Source organism: Lissotriton vulgaris, chromosome 5 (genome assembly GCF_964263255.1).
Source record: "Lissotriton vulgaris chromosome 5, aLisVul1.2, whole genome shotgun sequence".
NCBI lineage: Eukaryota > Metazoa > Chordata > Amphibia > Caudata > Salamandridae > Lissotriton > Lissotriton vulgaris.
The window spans coordinates 68529347-68549552 of NC_141693.1; positions in this window are offsets into that span (position 1 = coordinate 68529347).

Genomic DNA, 20206 nt, shown 5'->3' on the forward strand with positions numbered 1-20206 from the left:
CGAGCGAGTGTTCGATCGCCGAGCCACCTCTTTCAGCGCAGACAGGGAACTGTTATCTCTTACACAGGGGGAGAGAGACTTGATATCCTATTTAACAGATTTTAATCGTTTGGTAGCTGAAACAGCTTGGCCAGAAGAAAAAAGGATGTCCCTTTTTTATCAAGGGTTGAGGGATAGCCTTAAGGATGTTATAGCACAGATTGATCCCCAGCCAGCTACCTGTGCTGACATGATAAACCTGACCCTCCATCTGGATGGTCGGATAAGTGACAGAGGGAGCGACAGAAGGCGCTGGGAACGAGGGAACTTTGGGTCCGAAACTACACCAAGGAGAGCAGTGATGGCTACAGAACAGGGGGCTGAACCTATGGAGATAGGGGCAGTCAAGGCCCCACTGACTAAGGAAGAAAAGGAACATCGTTGAGCTCTGGGTCTGTGCCTTTACTGTGGGAAGAAAGGCCACTATGTAAGGGAGTGTCCTACTAAGCCTAAGGCAAGTGGTGGGTGGAATCGGAGTAAGAAACTGGCCATTACATCGATGGGAACTCCGGAGAAAGGCAGGAATGTGGAGGCTGAAGTAGAAAAGGGTTCCCCGCCTTACCAAATTCAATCCTTAACGGTACTGACTCTGTTAGAAACCGAGACACATATACTCCTTCCCATGGGCTTGGAGAGTCAGCTGCAGACCCATCAGGTGAGCGTCATGATTGACTCTGGAGCCACTGGGAACTTTATTGATAGCGGGCTGGTATCCGCTCTATCTCTGGAGAGAGTGCCAAGGGAGTTCCCTGAAGAAGTCCTTGCTGTGGACGGGAAACCGTTAAAGTCCGGAAAGATTACTGAACAAACTGACTCTCTTGTGTTGTCTGTGAACATACCGGAAGGGCTCCATAGAGAGGAACTAAAGTTGAATATCATTGAGGCACCTCAATACGAGGTTATACTGGGAATGCCCTGGTTAAGCCGCCACAATCCGACGATTGATTGGAAAACGAAGGAGGTTCGGTTTGCTTCCGAGGAGTGTAGAGAACACGTGATTGTATCAAGCGCAGAGAAGGCTGCAGTGTCTTATCTGCCGTTAGTAGTGGCCACAGCTGCAGAAAAAATGGTGGTGTTGCCCTCGCAATATAGGGGGTATGAGGATGTCTTCAGTGAAAGTATGGCTGAACAACTGCCTCCGCATAGACCCTATGATTGTCGGATAGATTTGGTGGAAGGGGCAACGCTTCCTTCCTGCTGGGTGTATGCCCTGTCAGTCCCTGAAACAGCGCATTTGAGGGAATATCTTGACCATTACGTGGCCATTGGGTTCATCCGTCCCTCCAGATCCCCAGCTGCCTCCCCCTTGTTTTTTATCAAAAAAGCAAACGGGGAGTTGAGGGCGTGTGTCGACTACAGAGTGTTAAATAAAAACACAGTAAGAAATAGATACCCTTTACCCTTAATAACAGTCTTGCTAGATCAGGTGAAGGATGCTAGAATCTACACCCGACTTGATTTAAGGGGAGCCTACCACCTGGTCCGGGTTAGGGAGGGCGACGAGTGGAAGACGGCCTTTAAGACTCGTTATGGCCTGTACGAGTATACTGTCATGCCGTTTGGGCTGTTTAACGCCCCTGCGGCGTTCCAGTATTTTCTTAATGACGTCCTAAAGGAGTTTGTGGATGTGTGTGCGGTTGTCTACATAGACGACATTCTTATCTATTCCGACAACTCCAAACAGCACCATGTTCATGTCACTCAAGTATTGCAGAAGTTGGGGGACAACTGACTGTTTTGCAAGCTTTCCAAATGTGAGTTCAGTGTGTCTGAAGTAGAGTTTTTGGGGGTGGTACTGAATCATTCTGGGTTGCAGATGTCTGAACGAAAGGTGAAGGCGGTGCAAGAATGGCCTGTTCCTAAAAGCGTTAAGGAAGTACAAAGCTTTTTAGGGTTCTCCAACTATTACCGTAGGTTTATAGCACAGTTCTTCTAGGTGGCAGCCCCCTTGTCCAGGTTGTTGAGAAAAGGGGTACCTTTTCAGTGGACTGAGGTTGCTGATGAAGCCTTTCAGTCCCTCAAAACTGCATTTACATCAGCTCCCATCTTGGCACACCCTAAACCAGAATACCCTTTCATTGTCGAAGCGGATGCATCGGACGAGGCTATAGGGGCTATATTGTCTCAAAGAAATCATCTTACGGGACAATTACATCCTGTGGCCTATCTATCGAAGAAGCTTAGTCTGGCCGAGAAGAATTACACTATAGCGGAAAAAGAGCTGCTTGCGATTAAAAAGGCCTTCCAAGAATGGCGCCAACACTTGTGGGGGGCTGCTTTTCCAGTTACTGTATTCTCAGACCACCGAAACTTACAGTACATGAAAACCGCCCGCAACCTCTCTCAGAGACAAATGAGGTGGATGCTGTTTTTCTCGGAATATGACTTTATTATCACTTTCCGTCCTGGGGCTGACAATAAGAAGGCGGATACCTTATCCCGACAACAACAGGGGGAGACCTCCACAGAACTACCTAGACTTGAGGCCATTGTGGATCCAAGAAAGGTGGTGTGTGTGTTACAGGCCGACTCATTCTTGGATCGCATTTGTCAGGCCAAGACTCCAGGGAACTGGGTTGAGTGGGCAGCCCAGGGTAGTGGTCGCACGTTAAAGAAAGGGCTTCCTTTCCAAAACAACAAGCTGTTTCTTCCTGACGATACCATGAGAAAAACAGCTTTCGAATGGTGTCACGATTCTCAGTTGGCAGGACATCAAGGAGTGTGCAAGACTATGCAGTTAATACAGAGATACTTTTGGTGGGACACTGTCAAGAAAGACGTGGTCACTTGGGTAAGATCGTGCAGTGAATGTGCCGTGGCAAAAAATGAGACTGGGAAAAAGAAAGGATTGTTGATCCCTTTACCCACACCCAAAAGACCCTGGCAGACTATAAGTTTGGACTTTGTTACCGGCCTACCCCCGGATCAAGGGAAAACCGCTATCCTAGTGGTGATCGATTGTCTCTCCAAATTGGGCCATTTTATCCCCTGTGTAAACCTGCCCACGGCAAGTCAGACAGCGCAACTACTGTTGACCCATGTCATTAGGCTTCATGGAGTACCCAAAGTCATTGTCTCCGATAGGGGACCTCAGTTCATAGCCAGGTTTTGGAAGTTTTGGTGTCAGGCTCTGGGCATTCGATCCTCTCTTTCAACCAGTTTCCATCCACAAACAGATGGACAAACGGAAAGGTTGAATCAAACCCTGAAGAAGTATCTTCGGTGTTACGCTGCAGAAGCTCAGGATTCGTGGGTTTCTTTATTGTGGCTGGCTGAAGTAACGTACAACAACGCTTGGCACTGTTCCTTGGGGGTGTCTCCTTTTTGTGCTACCTATGGGTACGACGCTAAAATCCTTCCCATTACCATTCCTGATGTCGTATCCAATCAGCCTACCGTATTGGGTCAGATGCGTAAGGTTCAGGCCATCCACAAGACAATCAGGACCCATTTGATAAAAGCTAAGAGGGAGTACAAGAAATACGAGGATAGACACAGGAGACAAGGGCCATCTTATGCAGTAGGGGATAAGGTATGGCTTTCAACAAAAAACATCAGATTCAAGCTTCGCAGCATTTTTCACCCCAAATTCATTGGGCCATACACGGTGGTGAAACAGATTAACCCAGTATCCTACAAACTGAAACTGCCTGTTCTCTTCGCATACATCCGGTATTCCATTGTAACCTGTTGAAGCCTGCATTTTCGACCAGGCGTAGGGCTCCTCCCCCTGTGATGTGTGACGGAGGCTTCGAATACGTGGTGCGAAGCATCAAGGATTCAAAGTTTCGTAGGGGTGTGTTGTGGTACCTGGTATCGTGGAAAGGGTATTCAGCTGAGGATGACTCCTGGGAACCTGTGACCAACATCCACGCTCCTGAGGCCATACGATCTTTCCATCGTAGGTTCCCTCTGCGGCCTGGTCCTAGTAGGCGCTGAGAAGGGGGACATACTGTCAGGGTCCGCGGAGAGCAGCATGCGAGGTGCTGCTCTCGTCTTCACCGGCCAGAGCCTCAGCGCGCGTCTCTCGAGAGCCCCACCCCCTTCCTTTGACGTAGCTAGCCGGCTCTTCCCCGCCGACCGTAGCTCAGTGGTAGAGCGCTCGCTTTGCGTGTGTGAGGCCCCGGGTTCAATCCCCGGCATCCCCAGGAGTCTCTGTTACCGATCTTGGTTTTCCAGAAGGCGTGCCTGACATAGTGCGTGTGATGACCACGACGGACGCAGGACACTAGGACCCTGTGGGTCACAGGGTGGTGACCAGGTCACCGGACACTACTTCTGTCAGGGTCTGACTAAGCGCCTGCATTACGGTGCTGTGAGAACTGTATTACGCTACTTAGGAAAATGACAAGGGAAACTTCATTTCCCAGAAGCCTCGGCTGAGGCTACTTTAGTCTGCCTGACACGCTTCCTGTTGCGTGTTAGTCCGGGTTCTGATTTCGAGTGAGAGAGGAGTTCGCCTCTCACAGCTTCGTGTGTACACCTGGGGGCCGGGTGTTTTGGACCAGCGGCTGAAGGTAGGAGCGGTTCCCCGCCCCCGTGTTCACCGGCATTTAGCGGAGCGCTGTGGTATTTCCGCCACGCTTTGCCGTCTTTACCTGCGTACAGTGAAGGAACTGTAGCGCAGTATCCTTATTTGGTTGTTGGAGATGCGGAGCGTGGTGGTATGCTGCCACACGTTGCCGTGTCCATGTATGAAGTATCGGGGGATATTTCTTGGCTTTTGAGGAAGGATTAGAAGAGCGGAGCGGAGTGGTATAGGCACCACACGCCGCCGTGTCTTCTTGACTTTTGTGTTATTAACTCTCTACTTCCTATCTACTGTACAGTAGGCGGTGCACGTTGGTGGTCGCAGCTACGTGACACCAGAACAAGCTGTTTGTTTACACATATTTGTGTTTATTTGATTCAAATGCAAGCGGAGCGCAGTGGCGGTCGCAGCTACGCGTTTCCGTGAGTGATACTACATGAGGTGTTGTGTCCTAATAGTATTAGCCTGAGACAATACTATTAAACAACCTATCATTCTTTCTTTTGGACTCATTCATTTCTTATCTGTGGAAATCAAACTGATTGTTTTTCTTTGAGATTCGGCAGAGCGGAATGCTGTGGTTCTTGCCTCCCACGCATTGCCGTGTTCTGTGTTTCTATCTTCTGTGCTGCCTCTCTTTGGTTCACCTCAGTCCTCCTCTTCAGTGTGATTAGTGGGAAGCTCTCCCAGGAACCCCTTATGTTAACTTGCAGTTGCATGTAGAAGGTATGAGAGACATAGCATACCAGGTTCATCTTTCACAGTTGTGTATATGATTCTTGGTCTCACTGTATTTATGTTTCGTATAGGACGAGGGTACAGGCAAAGAGGGATAACAGAGATACAGTTTCAGAATTCCTGCATTTATCCACAGGTATTCAGATTATAAAGAAACTATATGAGTGTTCGTATTGCAGAAAGGAACAGTGTTCTTATCTCTGTGTATTTTGTCGTTTCAGATATTCCCTTTCCCCGCAGACCCCTCCCTTTCCTTCCCTGTTTATTATTTTGTATTTACCCCTCACCTAATGGCTCAAATCCTCTATTGACATTTAATCAGAGGGTTTGTGACGTTTGGAGGTGGGCTGTATGATCATCATCCGGATCCTGTGGAGCGTACCTGACAACTTCCTGTGAACGGACAGGAAGAGGGATTATGTAGCAGGACGAGGACGGACGTACCCAGTCGGACGGACATGATGACAAAATAAAGAAGTACTTCTGTACACAATCTGCGTCCTGTGTGGTTTCTGCAGGTCGTGCAACGCGCTACACGACATCTGGCGACGAAGGTGGTTGGAAAACAGTGATACCACTGCGTTCGAAAAGTGCACGGGATCAGCATCGTGAACGCTGACGCAAGGAGCTACACGGGAGCCCACCCCGATAAGCGTCCAACGAAAAGAAGAAACGTGCGGTAAGAGGAGCCCCGGGAGCAGCGGCAGCGCCGGAGAGAGAAGGGAGATCGCGCTCACAATTAAAGCACGTAGTATCGCGAGAGCGGTCACATCTCGGCGGCCATATTGAAAACAGGCAGAGGGGACCAATAGAAACGCGGCCACAGCAAGTCGGCCATTTTAAGGTCAGGCGAAAGCGAGATTTCGATCGCAAAATCTCGCGAGAAACAAGGCGGACATTTTGTGGGAGACAAAGTGGAAAAAGTGCAATAGAAACAAAGGGCAGCCATTAGAAGGGCAGGCAAAACACGAAGGAAAGCACCACAGAGACAGAAAAAGGAGTAACACTGTCACCATAGGACAGGAGTATAAAAAGAGAAATAAAGAGGAAAGACATTAATAAACAAACACAAACAAGAAGAGGAATAAAAGAGCTTGAGAAAAAGGAGACAAAGGTGCAAAGAGAAAAAAAAAAAAGAGAAATGCCAGAAACAAAGCAAAGTGCACAATACCGCAGACCGGTGCCTTTCACTGTATCGGAGCCACAAGTGGGCATCCGGTGGGAAAAATGGATCATAAAATTTGAACGATACATGAAGGCGACCGACATGGTGGATGACAAAAAACTAGATCTATTCCTAAACTTAGTGGGGGACGAGGTGGATGACCTCCTCATAACACTGCCACAGAGTGAAACAGAAACCTACGAGAAGTTAATAAAATGTCTAACGGCCAAGTTCGACCCCCAAAGAAACGTCGACTTTGAGAGATATTCTTTTCACATGGCATATCAGCAGCCAGAAGAATCAATGGATGACTTTGCAACAAGGCTGAGAAAGCTAGTAGCACACTGCGAATTTGAGAAATACGACAATGAACAGGCCCTTCGCCTCAAACTGATAGAAGGCTGCCGAGACACAGAATTTCGCACAAGACTACTAAAAGAACCTATCACCCTAGAAAAGATTCTGGATCTAGCGAGGGCGGAAGCAAGAGCAATGATACAAGCGAGACAGATGGACCGAAAGGGAGAGCAAATACACAGAATGTCAGACGCAGGCAAGAAAGGGAACTGGAAGGGAGGACACAAGGAACAAGCGGCGAAGAAACAAAGTTCCCAATGCTACAGGTGCGGTCTGGAATTCCCTCACAGAGGACCATGCCCAGCATTCGGTCAAACATGCAGGAAATGCAACAGAAGCAACCATTTTGCTACCATGTGCCAAGGTGGGCAATTCAAAAATGAACGTGGCAGGCCCGGAAGGCCAAGAACAGCAACAACAAGACATGTACGCACATGGAAGCGACAGAGAGGAGCTCGTCTGGGGAGTCAGGAGGAGAGGAGGAAGAGGAAGAAACAACAAGAAAAGTAGAACGCCTATACCTCATGACCACAGACGAAGGGCATGAAGAGGAACACATCAGGCTAATAGACAGGAAGTCAATAAAGAAGACGGATTGGGTGACCATTGAAGTAGGGCCCCATCAAACAGAATTTGTGCTGGACAGCGGAGCCACGTGCAACATCATGTGTGCTACGGAATATGATAAGATGAAGAGGAAGCCACCGCTACAACCATCAAGCGTAAGAGTATTTACGTGGGGTGCACAAAATCCTGTAACAAACATGGGAAAATTCACGGACACCATGACGCACAAGGGTAAGACTGTGACAGAAGAAATACATGTGTTACGAGGAGATATTCCCGCACCGTGTCTACTAAGCAATGTAACAGCAAAAATAATGGGCCTACTCAAAATGATGTACCACATGTCGGAAAAGGAGAGCATACTACAGGAATTCCCAAAACTAACGGAAGGACTAGGAAAGCTGAAAGGAAGACAAATAACGTTGCACATAAATGAAGCTGTCAGGCCAGTCACACAACACCACCGAAGGGTACCAATACACCTACAACCTCAAGTGGAGGAAGAAATAAAGGCCCTACTAGCACAGGACATCATTGAGCCAGCAGAAGGGCCAACGCCATGGGTGTCCCCAATAGTGGCTGTACCAAAAAAAGACACCACACAGATAAGAATCTGTGTGGACATGAGAATACCAAACACAGCCATCGAAAGAGAACGACATCCAGGGCCACATCTGGATGACATGATAAGCTGCCTGACAGGAATGAGAAAATTTTCCAAACTAGACCTGTGCAAGGGATACCATCAATTGGAGCTGGACGAGCAGTCCAGATACATAACGATATTGTCAATGCACCTAGGATTATTTCGCTACAAAAGACTGAGTTTTGGAATATCGTCAGCAGCGGAAATATTTCAAGAAACGATTAGGCAGATAATAAGACCGATAAAGAACAGTCTAAACTACAGCGACGACATTCTGGTCTTTGGGAAGTCAGATTGAGAACACGACAAGGCACTGAGGGAAGTGTGCTCACGGTTAGTAGAGGTGGGCCTGACAGTAAACGAGAAGAAATGTGAACTGGTAAGAGAAGAACTAGTGTTTTTCGGACACATATTTTCACGGGAAGGAATGAGGCCAGACCGGAGCAAGATAGACACGCTTGAAAAAACGATTGAACCAAAAGACGTCGCTGACGTGCGCTCCTTTCTTGGCCTTGCCAGCTACTGCGCGAGATATATAAAAGACTTCGCGACGGTGAGCACACCATTGAGAGAACTAACAAAACAAGGACACACATTCGAATGGACCACACAGTGTAAAAAGGCGTTTGAAGAAATAAGAGCGTCAGTGGCGGCAGTAGACCACCTAGCATACTTCGACCCGAACTTATGCACTGAACTAACAGTAGACGCCAGCCCGGTAGGTCTTGGCGCATTACTAGCACAACACAAACCTGGGAAAGATTCACCTCGACAGATAGTAGCATACGGAAGTAAGAGTCTGTCGGATGTCGAGAGAGCATACTCTCAACCAGAGAAGGAGAGTTTGGCAGTAGTATGGGCATGCGAGCACTATCACATGTTCATATATGGAAAACCATTCACAATAGTGACGGACCACCAAGCACTAGTGACTATCTATGGCAACCCAAACGCTAAAATACCACCAAGAATCGAAAGGTGGGGAATCAGGCTGATGGACTATAACTTCAAAATAGTACACAAACCAGGCAAAGACCAAAACCCAGCCGACTACATGTCGCGGCACCCGCTCCCACATCGGGAAGGTGGTACCACAATGGCAGAAGAATATCTGAACTTCATCGTGAAACAAAGCACTCCAGCGTCAATAACAAGTGAAGAACTGGAGCGAGAGACAAAAAGAGACCCGACAATGACGGCAATAGGAACGATAGTGAGGCTACAGAGATGGAGACATATCAATAGCAACACCGTCACAGAAGAAGGGGTCGACAAAGAAGAACTGCTGGCGTTAAAAAAGATAGGCGAAGAGCTGTCTGAGACAGAGAACGGAGTCCTGATGAGAGGTTCAAGGATTGTAATACCACATCGACTAAGGAAGAGAACAGTTAAGATAGCTCATGAGTCACATAGAGGAATCGTAGCGACAAAGAAGATGTTGAGAGAAAGAGTGTGGTTCCCAGGACTGGACAGCATGGTGGAGGAAGAAGTGTCACAATGTCACACCTGTCAAGTAACAGGATCGTCTAGTAAGCCCACACCGTTGAAGATGTCGGAACTGCCATTGGCAGTATGGACCGAACTAGCAGCAGACTTCTATGGGCCACTGGAGACTGGAAAGTACTTGCTGGTAGTGATCGACGAATTTTCGAGATTTCCAATAGTGAGAGAAGTGTCATCGACATCGGCAAGTGCCACCTTACCAGTGTTAGATGACATATTTGCCGCCTGGGGCTCACCACAAACACTGAAAACAGACAATGGTCCTCCATTCTCAGGAGAAGAATTCCGCAGGTTCATGGAATACCTGGGAATCAAACACAGGAAAATAACTCCTATGTGGCCACAAGCAAACGGAATGGCAGAACGATTTATGGGGACCATCAAGAGAGCCATCCAGCGAGCAAAATTGACACAGATCTCAATTGGACAAGCGCTTTGTCAAGTGCTACGAGACTATAGGAACACCCCTCACAGCACCACTGGCAGGTGTCCAGCAGAACTGGTGTTAGGAAGAGCCAGCAAGACAAGGCTACCACAAACAGATGCCACAGCAGACACCAACAGAAGAGAGATTGCAGAAAGAGACAACCAAGAGAAAAAGAAAATGAAAGAATATGCTGACAAAAAGAGAAATGCAGCTGAACACCAGCTAAAAGAAGGAGATTTAGTAATAGTGAAACAATCACAGCAAAGGAAATCTGACAGCCCCTTTTCAAAGGATCCGCTGGTAGTGACTGGAGTAAAAGGGTCAATGGTGACTGCAGTCTCAGATCATCGGAAAATAACAAGAAACAGCTCACATTTCAAGGAGTTCAAGATGGAAGAAGGGGAAAGAGCGATAACAACACCGGAAGTGGAAGAAAGAGAGCAAGGAACAAGCGGAGAGATGATAACACACAAAGAAGAAGGCGGAGGACAAGAACAGAGCGGAGAACAAAGACCAAGAAGAGAGTGCAAAAAGACAAAGAGACTGATAGAAGAAATGTAGAGACTCTCTCTCTCTCTCTCTCTCTCTCTCTCTCTCTCTCTCTCTCTCTCTCTCTCTCTCTCTCTCTCTTTCTTCCTCTCTCTCATAATTTTCTTCAGTGTGGACAGTATACCAAGAACTTGTGCATGTGGAAAAGACTTTGTTGTGACAGGGGGGGAGATGTGATGACCACGACGGACGCAGGACACTAGGACCCTGTGGGTCACAGGGTGGTGACCAGGTCACCGGACACTACTCCTGTGTGGTTTCTGCAGGTCGTGCAACGCGCTACACGACAGTGCGGAAAGGAGGGGGTTTTTTCAGGCACTTGGGGGGGAGAACCCCGCTTAATAGTATACTGTGGCAAAGTCATTATATAATGCGACGGGGGCTACGTAAAGCGCTCTGATACCCGGTACCGGGTCAAGTTCTCACTAGATAAAACTTTGTTAAACAATAAACGTTTCTCCTCATGACGTAGACAGCAGAGCGCCGCGCCTTTCAGAGCAGTCATGTGAATGGGTGTTTTTCTCTTTAAATTCTAAGCCAGCTAATTGTATGCTAACACCATGCGGTTTGGGCGTCAGAATGTAAGTTGCTCAGGCCTTCCCAGGTTGGTAAGTTTAGATTGCGGCTGCCCTGGGTGACATAGCATAGATGTCCTAGTAACAATCATGAAGGGCATGACCATACCGACTGACCATTGGGCATTTGGCCCTAGGCCTGTAGTATTACCCCTGGGCGCTGCGCACCTTACAGGTTTCTGGAAGGAGGGACCAGCTGGGCTGGGTAAATCAAGAAACCTGCCTGCACCCCACCGGCTAGGGAGGCGGGGTGCAACCTTTTTTACAATTATGCGCAGTGGTCAAGCAATGCTGGGTCTAATCATGCGGTTGTCAGCGGTCGCAGTAGTAACAAAGACACAGGCGTAATGTGGAGTTTGCTGGGGAGTCCCCACAGTACGGGAAACAAGACGTGTTCATTCTCCCCCTTTCATTCCAGGTTTGTCGCGACGCAGAGAGTCGGGATTGGGAGAGGGATACCCGGTGCGTGAGTTGGCAGGCCCGAGGGGCTCAGGATTGAGCGGCGCACGTATTCATTAATTTTCTCACCCTTAGGGACCCGCAAGGGCAGAGGCCTACACCACGATGAGTGATTTCGGGTCCCCGTTTCCATTGTTTATGAACTAATGCTTTCCTAATCCATTTCTTCCACAACATTATACTTATGCAAGGTAATACCTGTTTGCAGATATAACTTTTCCTAGTTATTGTTCTCATGTATCCGTGTTTTGAAAGTGACAGCATTTTATAAAAGAAAGGCACAATACGATTTAGAATGAGGGATGCCATCCATCTAGCCGGAAGTTTTTGTCCCACAGTGTCTGGAAGACAGAAGTGGGAGCTTGATTTTCTACACTGTCCGGAGGAGGGGCCCAGGCAGTGTTGCGGCTCCACGGGGATCTGTCCCCCTCAGCAATCTTGGTGTCAGCGTTTCACGGCGTCCCTCACAGCGATCTTGGTGCCTGGGACATAAGCGTCACGTTACAGGAGGCACTAGAGCAAACAGAATACAAGGGAAACGACGTGTGCAGTTTACACGAGCGTACGTAGTACAAGGAGGGGTATTGCAGTTATGGCAGACACCTAATACGCTGGGACTAGCGCTGACATCTCTCGTTGGGCGGCATGCAGTCATGGAGGTGAGCGTGCCCGATTCACCCCTCCCATGCCCGCTGCGTACATTTGCCCTTCCCTGGTGACCTCCTGGCGCAGTTAGATCTGCCCACGTAGGGCGGGTACTTGTGCCCGCCTGTTCCACCTGGGCATTCGTAGCCATCTCCCCTGGGCAGCATCACGGTACAAGGGGCCCTGGGGCCCTAAGTGATCGGGAGTTACGGGGGGCAGGGGCCGGTAGGATATATATATATGCAAGATGCCCTCCGTAATCCGCATATTAAATCTAACTTTCCCAGCGCGTGTTCTCGTGCGGCAGATGCTGCGACAACCACCTTAGCTGAGCCGGGACAGTTAGTTCGGGGTACCTTGTTCCCAAAGTGCACCCTGCCTCTTAGAACAGAGTGCACCGCTGTTTAATTTGGTTCAGTCATAACACAGGGTGGTCCTCCCCCGTCCAGGTAAATAGTGGTACGTTACATAATACAGTGCTCATATCTGGGCTACGCATTCACGTGTTACCTGGGAGGCACCCGCGATGAGGTCACATACTGAATTGCAATTTTCTGGGTAAAGACATGTCCATGGAAACGTCTTCCCGAGCCAGGCAGGTAGAAAAGTGCTTGTATATTACGCTTTACACCTAGAGTCAAGCATATAGGTTCCGCCTTCGCTGAGTAGGGGGTGAGCACAAACTGTTCAGACACTGGCTGTCCGAGCTCAGTGGCTGCCTCCCATTGAACCAAAGGAAATGGTACTAACATGGTCATGGAATTAGCGGTTGGGTCATTGGTCAAGCCATGAGCGAAGTTGTAACCATGCCTTTAGTTCAGCGGAGCTGTGATATGTATGGGACGGGATCCTGTCGTAGCACTCAGCCCCAGGCATGCCGTCTTGTTGGACGCTGTTGAATGGAAAGAATCCCCATTCTCGCATGAAGTGAGCTTCATGGGGGATGACGGGTGTCATGTGAGTCAGCTTACAGCTAGTGTGAAGATCAGTTATCCTGGGCCTGTCGGTAGCCAGTGCCTCCCACTTATGCCTTATATAAGTACAGACTTTACCCGGAGGTGTCAGAACCTTCACAATAGGAATAGAACTAATACATGAGCATGATAAGTGAACACAGTGCACAAGCAAATGCTAAGCGTCATGAAGCAAAGTGTCAAATGTGAGCTAACAATTCAAGATGTAGCAAACAGTCCATTACAGGAAGAAAAAGTGACATGTGTGCAAGTTACAAAAGCATAGGAGTACAAGGAGAGGTACAATAAAGCATACAGGACAGACACCCAAACACATGAACAAATGTTGCTTAGGCAATGGTTGTACTTGTGCAAATACCAGAAGCAAAGACAATGTAAGGGATTGCCTTCAGTGGGTTACAGGAGAATAGGGACGGGTGCTTGCTACAATAGAGTACCAAACACAGGTAGAAGGATAACACTGCAATAAATAGCAGACCCCCGAACCACGCAGACTCTCCAACCACAAGAACACTCCGGGAAGACACTTACATAGCCAAGGAGAATAGATATTTGCATATGAATAGGTCTTCCATCAGGTAAGAGAATAGTACAGGGACGAGTTAGGAGGTCACGCTAATCACACACTCCATGGTGCATCGATCATTAGCAGATTCAGCAGGTGAATAATTAACTTAGTTTCCAGGCGCTACATTGATGCATCTGGCTCCAAACATGCTTGGCCTGGGTAGCTTGTGGTACTTTCTTGGCCCCTGCTCATTACGGAGAATCCGGATTGGTAGATGAGGGGTGGGGGGGCCGGGCTTCTAATGAATGTTTCTGTCGCTAATACAGGAACCGCGCTGGAGAACCGCCCTACTCACAGGATGGAGCCACCTGCCACCAACAGGTATAAGGGTCGTAGCACACTGGGGGCAGCGGTAAGGGTCGGGGGGACCCATGTTCTCTTCAGTGTCATTACGGTCCCTGGTTGGGGCACGCAGGTTACACTCAGGAAAGTGACACGTTGGTCGGGACATATTAGGTAGCCCCTGGGAAATAGTGGTATGTGCTATCTTGAAGGATCTACTGGAGAGTCTGGACAATTGGGTTTTGCTGGGCAATAATTGGGGTGTTCTCACAGGCTGTGGCAGAGCAAGGGGAATCATGCATGCCTTCCTAATAATTTGAAAAGCCATTCTCTTCTAAACAACTGGTGGATATGGGCATAGTATGCACCCCATGTGCGCAGGGAATGTGTTGTGTGGTACAGAAACTGGGGCGCAAAGAATGCGCCCTGATCCTGGTGTCCAAGTGAGCAATAATTTACCTGTCAGCACGGGTTGGGGACGTTTTTTATGGATTTGTTCTTTCTTCCAGAAACGCACGGGCTCGCTCCAGAAGGGTCAGATTCCGCCGAGCTGGCTGGCATGTCAAGGCCGGGAGCCGGTACACTGGAAGAGGACACTGGGCCAGTGTGTGGGGGCTGAGTCCTAACGTCCAGGATTATAGTTTAACCTGGTTCTACATTGCGGGACAAACTGAGCAAATTCGCAGGCACCAATCTGAGTAGGTCAGGTGGTAACGTAAGCAGGAAGAGCCAGGGTGGGCTCCGTGCTGGGAGCCGGAATGCGTTTCCGGGTTAGGGGCTCTAGGGGGCAACCAGGATTTGACTGCTTGTAAGGGAGAATGGAAGCAGTGTTAAGCATAGCAATTGCACAAATCACCATGGCATTTGCCCCAAGTGTGCCCATGTACTCTAGGCAGCTGTTGGCACCAGCTCATAGGTGACAAAGGAGTAACCACAAGGGTAGACGGTCGCCCAGAATATCGCGTATATATCCTGCTCACGCATGCACGATCCATGATCAGGATTATCTCACAAAGGCTGCCCCCAACCATGGTCTGCTGAGAGTTTCTTGCTGGTTGAATGGGAATAATTATGTAAGGGGTCGCCCTCATCCTCATTGTTTTAGTGATCAGCAATAAAGTGCCATTCGTAGTCTTAATGCCACCCCCAGCGCATCTTAAAGATGGGAATGTCACGCGGGGCAGTTGAGACCGGGGCAGACATGGCAGGGGTGGTTTGCTATCAGTGGCTAGGGTAGGAAGCGATGGGGTAGCTATCCATGTTATGCAACGGGGAAGCCTGGATTAAGCCAACAGTAGCCCGGTTGAAGATGTAGTGTCCTTTTTTAGTCGTGGCCAGGTAATAACAAACAGTCTGAATTCGAACCGCAGGGTTGATGCAGTGGAAGGCCTTGGGCTAGGTGCACGGGTAAGCGTGCGGCCTGGCTAGGTGCCCTAGTAAGCGTGCGGCCTGAGTCAGATTTAATTAGTGGTTATTCAGGTTCGAAAGTGGGTTGCCTTAGGCGGTATTTTCATGCCGGGAGGGCATGTTCCAGGTGCCCAACTTAATTTTCTCTGGATAGGATGCTGGTTAAATAGACGCCTGGGGTCCACCGAATGCCCAATAGGGGTGACTGGTCACGAGACAGAGGCAATAAGTACTATGCACGGTTTACTGGAACGGTGATTGTCTAAGGTCCGAGATCATGCCACGCAGGGAATGGCGGGGCGCTAGATCCACAGCGGCAGTTGAACATTCACGCAGTAGGGTTAAGAGGTCCATGCAGAAGTTCATGGAACGAAGGGGCCTAGGATTCATTAGGCATGCATTGATCCAAGAGAAAATCGAGGGTTACTACGAAAAGGATGGGGTGCACTAATCCAAGGTTGGCATGGATATATTCCTACTAGATTTACAAGATGCACTCGCAGCTGCAGGATGTCACTAAAGTACTCTGGTGTGGGGGGCCCTGGCATCGACGGTAGCCTCCTCCAGAGCTGTGGCGGAGTTACAGGGCGATCTGGAGGCAGACAGGTACAGTAAGGGTACCTCTGCGGCAGATGGGTACAGTAAGGGTACCTCTGCCCGGCACAGTAAGGGTGTCCGAGCCTAAGACCGTGAGCCGCAGGAGGTTCCGGAAACCACGACGGCGCCCAGTTAGTCCTTCGGGCGGTTGGGGGGCCTGAACCAACCGGGGGGCCTGAACCAACCGGGGGTGTGCCATTCCGCTCCGCCCTGAAAGGGGCGGGAGTCAAAGATTAGGATCTACAAGGTGCGGCACTGTCCGGGCGTCTACCCACCGTGCTGGCTGGCTCTACAGGCGGGCGGGGCAGCGAGGGGCTTCCTGCCCTGGATCGCCCGTAAGATGACCCACTAATGTCATACTATGGTTGTATGATAATAAACCTGCAGCAGTTCTTTACCCATAAACAAAGTGTCTGGTGTATCATTCATGGGTAAAATGTTTTCAAGTGCGGGGAGGCGCGGGTGACGGTGTGGGCACAATGCCGCTGCCCGCGTCCCACGCAGGGGGACATTGGCAGGGCAGCCTCCTTAGTGGCCACTAGTCCAACCCCCTCCCCCTGTCTTCTTCTTGCGCGCTGGGGTTGGGAGTGAATCCAGGGAGCCCCCTTGCCCCTCCCAAGTACCTGCATGCCACCCAGCCGGGGAAGGGCCTTCCTGGGGTGGGCGTGCCAGTTATATAGGGCCTGGTCCGCCCTTTCCGCGTCCTCTGCTTCCTGCCTCTGCCCAGTGCTCGGCCACCGTCCCCGGGCTGCGTCCGTCCGCCCCCCCTCGAGTGCTGCACCCACCCCGTCCGCTTACCCAGCAGCATGTCAGGCGGCGCAAATCATTGGAACGTTTTAATGTTTTTTCTGTGTTGCAGGCGGAGTTACAGGGCGATCTGGAGGCAGACGGGTACAGTAAGGGTACCTCTGCGGCAGACGGGTACAGTAAGGGTACCTCTGCCCGGCACAGTAAGGGTGCCCAAACCTAAGACCGTGAGCCGCAGGAGGTTCCGGAAACCACGACGGAGCCCCTTTAGTCCTTCGGGCGGTTCGGGGGCCTGAACCAACCGGGGGTGTGCCATTCCGGTCCGCCCTGAAAGGGGCGGGAGTCCAAGATAAGGATCTACAAGGTGCGGCACTGTCCGGGCGTCTACCCACCGTGCTGGCTGGCTCTACAGGCGGGCGGGGCAGCGAGGGGCTGCCTGCCCTGGATCGCCCGTAAGATTTTGATTTGATTTGATTTGATTTGATTGGGGATTTGTATAGCGCTCTATCACTCCGAGGAGCATCTTGGCGCTTATTTGTGGCTTGTGTATTCCAAAAGGAGGGAGATGTAGTAGTCCATGAAGGCGTTTCAGTTTAAACCAGGGTTATGCAGGTAGTACCTGTTTGGTTGTAGATCCAGGTTTTGATGGCTTTCCTGAATTTGCTCTCGCAAGAGATTTCTCGAATTTGAGGTGGGAGTTTGTTCCAAGCTTTAGAGCCTTTGACCGCTAGAGACTTTCCACCTCTAGTGGCCAGTCGGAACTTTGGGATAATCATTAGGTTGGTCGTAGCAGATCTCAGATGACGTCCAGGGTAGTAGCGATTAAAATTGTTGAGCAGGTATGTTGGGCCTCTTTTATGAAATGCCCTAAAGGTGATTATCAGTAGTTTAAACAGGATTCTCTTTTGTATGGGGAGCCAGTTAAGAGTGTCAAGTGCTGCAGATGCCGAGGACTTTCTTGGCATTTTTAGCACTAGTCTTGCTGCAGTGTGTTGTACCATTTGCAGCTTGTGTAGTGCTGCTTTGTTCACCCCTACATACAGACTGTTACAATAGTCCAGCCTGGATGTGATTAATGCCACCGCTACCGTTTTCCTGGCTGATAGGGGGAGGAAATCAAAGAATTTTCGAAGACTCTTAATGACGTTGAAACAAGAGCCAGCCACTTCACTTGTCTGTTGCTTAAAGGACAATGCCTCGTCGAATTTGATTCCTAAGTTTCGGGCACTCTTTATAGTGCTCGACGGGGCTTCTGCGTTGGATGGCCAGCAGGTCTGGGGTGAGAACAAATTGTTTTTCCCGAAGGGTAAGATTTCGGTTTTTGCGGTGTTACATCTCAAATGGTTTGTGTTCATCCACTCAAAAGTGGCTTTCAGACAATCTCTAAGGGAGCGTTCAGCGATTGCCGCGTCCTCATCTAGAATTAGGATAAGTTGAGTGTCATCGGCATAGGCTTTTGAGCTAATAGCAAAGGAGGAGATGAGTTTCATTAATGGGACCATGTATAGATTAAATAGTATGGGGCTTAAGCTGGAGCCCTGAGGTACCCCAGATTGGACTTCCCTTGCCTCAGAGTGGTATGGCCCTAGAATGATGGTCTGTTTTCTTTGTCTAAGGAAGTTGGTGAACCATTTCAACACGGTGCCCCCTATGCCTGCACTACTCAGGCGATGAAGTAGAATATCGTGGGACACCGTGTCGAATGCTGCGGATAAATCCAAAAGGATCAGGACTGCTCTTTTGCCCTGATCCAGAGCGGCTCTGATTGTTTCCGTCGAAAAGATGAGGGCAGATTCAGTGGAGTGGTGAGAGCGGAAGCCCGCTTGGTTTGGATGGAGAAGGTTATTGTCCTCTAAATATGCGGTGAGCTGTTTGTTTACGCATGTCTCTGTAAGTTTGCATAGTGCTGGGAGAAGTGATATGGGTCTAAGATTTGACAATGTCGTAGGATCCTGAAAAGCTTTTTTTTGGAGAGGTTTGACTACTGCGACCTTCCAGCATGTGGGGATATCTCCTGTTTGCAGTGAAGAGTTCAATATTGAATTGATCATTGGGTTGACCTCATCTTTTATGGCCTTAAGTAATAAAGGAGGACAGGGATCGAGAGGGGAGCCTGAGTTCAGTTTTGAGATGGCTTGGGAGGACTCGGCTGAGTTGATCATGGTAAAACTGTCCCATGTTGTGGATCCAGATGCATCCTTTGGAATTGTAGGGTCATCTATGTTTAATGCTAGCTGATTTATCTGTGGGAACTCTTTTGTAAAGTTTGTGATTTTCTGTTCAAAATATTCCGCAATTTTGTCACAGAGAGCTTGGGACGGTGGAATTTCCTGAGATAATATTTTGGGTTTTCTAAAGCCGTTGACTATTTGGAATATCTCTTTTTGGTTATTATTGGTCGACTCAATCAGGTTTGTATAATAGTTTGTTTTCGCAAGTTTGATAGAGGTATGGTAATTCCTCCTGGCTTTTTTATAGTTTTCTCTATCTTCGCTCTTATATTGGTGTCGCCATTTTCTTTCTAGAAGTTTCACTTCTCCTAGTTTAACCTTTAGGGAGTTGGTGTACCAAGGAGCGGATTTTTTCTTTTGTAACTTTTTTGATTTGGTTCCTCCTGTTGACAGTCTTTCCCCAATAGTTTTCATCCAACCCTCGTAGTGTTCGTTATCAGTGTTCACATTTCCCACTGGTGAAGGTTTTTCTGCTTCTGAACCAGTTCATTAGGTCCGGGTGTTCGATGATTTTTTTCCAGCAGGGGGTTGAGCTTGTATTGCTGAGGATTGGATTAGTTTTTTTATTGTTATCTATTTTTAGATTAAAACTAATGAACTTGTGATCTGACCATGTTTGGGTCAGTGGTGGTTCTACTGTAATTGTATTGATATTAGAGCAAATGCAGTCTAATATGTGCCCAGCATTATGAGTTGGCTCCACAGTTTGGATTGTCAGACCCAGTATGCGCAGGATATCTTTGAAGCATATGACGTTAGGGTCATTGGGATTGTCCAGGTGTAAGTTTGTATCTCCTAGCAAGGTGAAATTTGCGGATCGTAGAATTAAGTTAGCAAGTGCTTCCCCGAGACTATCTAAGAACCGGGTTGCTTGTCCGGGGGGTCGGTATACTAATAGGCCAGAAAAGGTATAAGAATCATGAGCTTGCAGACTAAAACTCAAGCATTCTGCATCTTTTATTTCGGGTATTTCCATGATGGAACATTTAAGGGAATCACGATGTATGATTGCTAGTCCTCCTCCTTGTTGAAGAGGTCTGTCCAATCTCTGTATTAGGAAGGCCGAGGGTAGAGCTTTGACTATGCCCGGGTTGGACCAATCTTTGAGCCACGTCTCAGTTACCATTAGACAATCGAGGTCATTTTCAGCAATAAGGTCATATACATGTTGGGCATTCTTTCACATGGAGCGTGCATTT